The sequence below is a fragment of the Marmota marmota genome, unplaced genomic scaffold (genome assembly GCF_001458135.2).
Source record: "Marmota marmota marmota unplaced genomic scaffold, marMar, whole genome shotgun sequence".
In the NCBI taxonomy this organism is placed as follows: domain Eukaryota; kingdom Metazoa; phylum Chordata; class Mammalia; order Rodentia; family Sciuridae; genus Marmota; species Marmota marmota.
The window spans coordinates 278,833-285,353 of NW_026000259.1; the positions used below are offsets into that span (position 1 = coordinate 278,833).

General features: G+C 36.3%; 1 pseudogene; it reads left to right on the forward strand.

Annotated features, from left to right (window-relative positions):
- The first annotated feature begins 1,570 nt into the window (after nucleotides 1–1,570).
- The window catches only part of LOC107160934, a 19,826-nt pseudogene continuing 14,875 nt past the window's right edge, over nucleotides 1,571–6,521 (forward strand).

Below are 6,521 nucleotides of genomic sequence, written 5' to 3' on the forward strand. Positions count from 1 at the left end.
TTTTTTTTTTTTGGTACCAGGGACTGAACTCAAGGGCGCTTAACCACTGAGCAACATCCCCAGCCCTTTTTAATATTTATTTAGAGACAGGGTCTTGATGAGTTGTGTACAGCCTCACTAAGATGCTGAGGCTGGCTATGAACTGAGGATCCCCCTGCCTTAACCTCCTCAGCTTCTGGGATTACAGGTGTGCCCCACCACACCCTGTGCTAATAAACATTTAAAAAGGCATTCAATGTCATTAGTAATTGGGGAAATGGAAATCAAGCCCCAAATTAGATACAATTATATACCAATTTTAGTAGCAAAATTAAAATATGACAATACAAAAGATTTAAAAGGAGGCACATCCACAAGATTTCTTACAGATTGTTTATACATTTTGTATATGTAGCATTTAAACTATGTGTGCAGCCAATAATCCTACAGTTCTTTTAGATACACACCTGAGAAAAATGCCTATACATGTACAAAATCTCCTATACGAAATTGCTCATAGTAGCACTGAAATAGGGAAAAATCCTGGAAACAATTCAAATACCTGTCAATTGGAGTGTAGATGAATAAATTGTGGTGGTCGTACAATTCAATATTATACAGCAATTAAACTTACAGCAACATGTCATAATATGTTAGAAATATGGTATTAAGTTGAAAAACATTAAGTTTAAAAATATTTCATAAGCATGATACTGTTTTATACAATTAAAAACAACTGAAATAAAAATCTGTGATTTTTAGGAATATATGTGGCTACAATGAAACAATGAAAAAGGAAATCAAGGAAATGATCAACAGTATTAGGATAATTGCTTCATGTGAGGAAGGTAGAGATGGGGTTGGAAAGTATTATACCATTATGTGGGTACAAGCTTTAATTTTGGATTTATTACATCATTAAAAATAAATAAGATCTATGAACTCGGCCACACACCATCACTGAGCCATCCACAGCTGCTACCTCAGCAGTCACCTCCATCTTGGGACTCTGTGGCCACTGCTATAACCATCTCTATGCGGCAGCCTCTGGTCTTGGGACATTGGCCAGGGCCTAGAAGACCCAAATCAAGATCACTCATTGATTGCTGATGATCGCCCACTATTTGCCCATTTGACTGCCTTTTTCCTGCCCATCACCTGCAGCCAGACGTTCACCTGCTGCCTGACATTCACCAGCCCATGACCCGCCATTCACCCGCCTGCTGCTGCCTGGAAGTCCATTGTCAGTGTACCCAGAAGGTTTGGTTACACATGACCGCTGCCATCTTGGGACACCCAGCAGAGCCTGCAGGTTCGCTGCCATCTCTGGGCACAGGTGCCACAGTCTAGGGATACTGACCAGTGCCTGGAAATATATTGTCGGGGTAGCTGCAAGTCTGGTTGCACCTGAGGTCTTCCTTCTGAATGTGCTAGTGGCTGCCATCTGGCTGCCTCTTTGCAGGGTCATGCCTTTGTGTGAGCACATCCCTGGTGGACTCTCTGCAAGTTGAAAGGGCATTTAGATCTTGGGACTTCAGCAAGGCAGAGCCTGGGGAATCTGGAACCCAGATCTGTCAGATTGCAGCTGGATATGTGTGGGCCAGTCTGGGCCTGGCAGGCCTGTGGAAAGCCCGAGAATGGGGGTATTTCCCCCTGGGTGAGTACAGGTTGGAGAAACTGGAGAGAAAAATGTCTCTCTCCAGCTCAGTGAATCCTGAAGTGTGCAGGACAGAAGGGGCTGACTATAATGTGTGGGAAAACTGGAGGAGGTTGGGAGGGCATCTTGCTATCACCTCACCCAGCCAACCAGTCTGGCATCCACTGGACTGGAGCTACCATCAAACTTCAGACAACCCCACATATCGGCAGAGAAGGGAAGCTGAGAAAAAATTTTGAAAGCCAATGGAAACAGTTGCTCAATTTTCCATTGAGACCTTCCTTTTTTTGCCCTCTCTCTCATGTATCTACCATCTTTGAATCCAAATATTTTTCATGCATCAATTTATTGAGGAATGGAATGTCTGAATAGTATATTACAGTTTTGTTGTGTATTCTTATATTTTTACTTTTAAAAAAATCTGTATATATTTTTTCTCTCACTTATCTGTCTCCCTGGATTCTCTTTCTCACTCATCTCATGCTAACAGCCAACCTCTATTAATTCCTCCTTCACTCTTACTATAATTTTTTACCTCTATCTTCTCTCCTTCTCCCTCATAAACATCACAACCTACACTACCTCTGTTCCCTCTTTGTCCATCATTTGAAATGATAAATCCTTTTTGGAAACTTACTGTTTATATTGTAGACAATAATTGAATGAATCATTTCTGTTTACTGAAACAAAACTAGACACCTTAATAGGAGCTATTTGGTTTAAGCCGTATAACATTTGCAGTGGGTGCTGTTAATATTGTTCTCCCACTTAAAGGTGAGGTACTAGAAGCCTAAACGGACACTATAAGACTACAGGGTAGAAATTGTACTGCCTCAGATCCATACCACTAGATGGGATGACACACAAACATGAGAAAACAAGGGAACAAAGCACCTCAAACAAACCAAGATGTTCCAACGATAGAATCCGTAGACAACACAGTAGAAGAAATGCTGAGAAGGAGTTTAGAGGTACATAGTTAGATTGATCCTCAAAACAAAGGATGGTATCAAAGAGAAAATACAGGAAGTGAAAGATCACTTCAATTAAGAGGCAGAGATTATAAAAAGGAATCAAGTAGAAATCCTCAAAATGAAGGAAACAATAAACCAAATTAAAAATTCAATGGAAAGTATCACTAACAGACTAGACCACTTGGAACATACAACCTCAGGCCATAAAGACAAAATATATACTCTTGAAAATAAAGTCAATCGTACAGAAAAGATGGTAAGAAACCATGAACAGAACTTCCAAGAACTATGGGATAACATGAAAGGACCAAATTTAAGAATTATCAGAATAGACAAAGGCATGCAGATACAAACCAAAGGAATGCACAATCTTTTCAATAATATAATATCAGAACTTTCCCAAATCTAAAGAATAAAATGGAAAATCAAGTATAAGAGGCTTATAGGACCCAAAATGTATAAAATTACAGCAGACCCACACCATGACACATTATAATGAGAATGGCTAACATACAGAATAAGGATAGAATTTTAAAGACTAAAAAAAATCAGTCTCTTTAAAAATAAAATTTTAAAGAGAGAAAAAAAATCAAATTACATATAGGGGGGAACCAATTTGAATCTCAGCTGATTTCTCAACACTAACCCTCATGCCAGGAGGTTCTGGAATAATTTATATCAAGCTCTGAAAGAAAATGGATGCCAACCAAGAATTTTGTATCCAGAAAAACCGAGCTTCAGATTTGAAGGTGAAAATAAAAACCTTCTATGATAAACAAAATTTTAAAATATTCACAACTAAAAAGCCTGCACTACAGAACATTCTCAGCAAAATATTCCATGAGGAAGAAATGAAAGAAAAAAAAAGCAATGAAAACCAGCAAAGGGAGGAACAACACTAAAGGAAAAGTCAACCAAAGGAGAAACTAAGTTAAAAACCAAAAATAAACCAAAATAACCGGGAATAGAAATCAAATCTCAATAATAATGGTGAATGTTAATGGCTTAAATGCATCAATCAAAAGATATAGACTGGCAGATTGGATTTTTAAAAAAAGACCCAACAATACAACAATATGCTGTCTTGGAGAGACTCATTTCTTAGGAAAAGACATCCACAGACTGAAGGTGAAAGATTGGGAAAAATATACCACTCACATGGACTATATCAGATAAAGTGGAATTCAAGCCAAAGTTAGTCAGAATGGATAAAGAAGAACATTTTATATTGATTAAAGGAATCATGCATCAACAAGACATAACAGTAGTAAATATCTATGCCCCAAACAATGGAGCCTCTACGTACATCAAACAAACCCTTCTCAAACTCAAGAACCAAACAGATCACAACACAATAATACTGAGTGACTTTAACTCACCTCTCTCACCACGGGATGGATCTTCCAAACAAAAACTAAACAAAGAAACTATAGAATTCAATAATACAATCAATAATTTAGACTTAACAGACATATATAGAATATTTCATTTATCAATAAGCGAATATACTTTCTTCTCAGCAGCACATAGATCCTTCTCTAAAATAGACCATATGTTATGCCACAAAGCAACTCTTAGCAAAAAAAAAAAAAAAAAAAAACCACCAGAAACACTACTCTGCATCCTATCAGAACATAATGGAGTGAAACAAGAAATCAATGACAAAATAAAAAATAGAAGATACTCCAACACCTGGAGACTAAATAACATGCTATTGAATGGCGAATAGATAGCAGAAGAAATCAGGGAGGAAATTAAAAACATACTTAGAGGTAAATGAGAGCACTGATACAATATATCAACATCTCTGGGCCAGGGTTGTGGCTCAGTGGCAGAGCTCTTGCCTCACACATGTAAGGCACTGGGTTCAATCCTCAGCACCACATAAAAATAAATAAACCAAATAAATGTATTGTGTCCATGTAAAAAAAAAATCTCTGGGACACTATGAAGGCAGTCTAAGAGGAAAGTTTATTGCATTGAACTCATTCATTAAAATAATAAAAGTCAACAAATGAATGACCTAACATTATATCTGAAAGCCCTAGAAAAAGAAGAACAAACCAACACCAAAAGCAGTAAAAGACAGGAAATAATTAAAATCAGAGCTGAAATTAATGAAATCGAAAGAAAAGAAACAATTAAAAAAAGATAAAATGAAAAGTTCTTTGAAAAAAATAAATAAAATTGATAAACTCTTAACTATGCTAAAGAAGAAAAAGAGAAAGAAAATTTAAATTACTAAAATTTGTGATGAAAAAGGAAATACTCTCTCACTTGATGTTATCATAGGAACATTGCCAGCGAGACATTCTTTTGATTTCTCTATGTTATGCTGTAATAATACATGAATGTAAAATAAATTATCTCTAGATTTTTAAGTAAAAGTACATTATTTGGGATCTTATAAACTGCAATTCAGGAGACATGATTTCAGATATTTCTGAATCAGTGTTCCAAGGAATGAAGGAAAAGTGAAGCTTATATTTGGAATAAGAACAGGAACATGAGTTATGTGACCAATAGGAGATTAAAAAAAAGAATGTATAAACAGAATAGAAATATCCAATAATCTCTTGATATATACTTTGAGCCTCTGGGTACAATTTAATTTTCCAATCATTTAGACCATTCCAGATGTCTGTGGTCAAAGTGTGTGGGTAACTACAATTCACATTCCAGGAAGCTGCTAGTACAGCTTTCATAATGGCCTCCTGCCTCCATTTTGAGAAATACTTTCAATGTTGCTTTCACTAAAATTTTCTTTGTATTTTCATATTTCCTGTGTTTTGATCATGATTTCTTTAACAGGAAGCACTGATGATAAATCTTTGGTTTGTGTGTTGATTTTTATTAGATCTTGTTCCTTCAGACCTGGGAAGGTTCATTCCCAGAAAGTCAGGTCACATGGAAGAGGAAAAGAGATGACTGTATATAGAGAGATTAAGGCCATATTTGAGAAACAAGAAAATGGTTAGGAAGCAGGGCTTAGTCAATATCTTAATATTTTTCAACAGTATGTTCCCAGTAAGGGTTAATTGTTTCCTCCAGGCACTATACAACCATTATTTTGGTAGGAGAAATGTTTTAAAAAATAGTGACACAACATGACAAGATATTACAGAAAATACTAGCAATAGTGAGGGCAATGTAGCTCAGTGGTAAAGCACTTCCCTAACATGAGTGAGGCAGTGGGTTCAATCACCAGTACCACAAAAATATAAATAATAAAAATAATAGCAAGAGCCAGGTATGGTGGGGCATAACTATAATTTCTGTGCCTTAGGAGGCTGAAAACTGAAGATCAGCCTAGGCAACTTACTGAGACACTGTCTCAAAATTTAAAAATAAATAAGAACGGCTGAGGATGTAGCTCAATGGTTAAGTGCCCCTGAGTTCAAACCCCAATACCCCTAGACACACACACAAAGAATAGCAAGTCACGATAATAGCATCATTACTAAGGATTTTAACCAGCTAAAGCCTGATCTAAACCAATGATTTTGTCTCCATATTTTTTAAAATTTTAACTGATATATAAAAGAACAAAGACTATACATATTAATGAAATACAATGTGATATTTTATAAATTAGTTTTCCATATAAATCCTAGGACTGTTCTAGTTCAGGAAAAACTGGTGTTTTGATAGGGATTGCACTGAATCTGTAGATCACAATGGGTAGTATATACATTTTAACAATATTGATTCTTCCAATCAATGAACATGAGATGTCTTCCTGCTATTTTTGTGCCCTTTCCTCCTTAAATTCTTTCACCAATACATTTCCTTGTAGGGTTCTTTCACTTCTTCTTCTTTCTTCTTCTTCTTTCTTCTTTCTTATTCTTCTCCTTCTCCTTCTCCTTCTCCTTTTTTTTGGTGGTGCTGGGGATTGAACCCAGGGCCTTGTG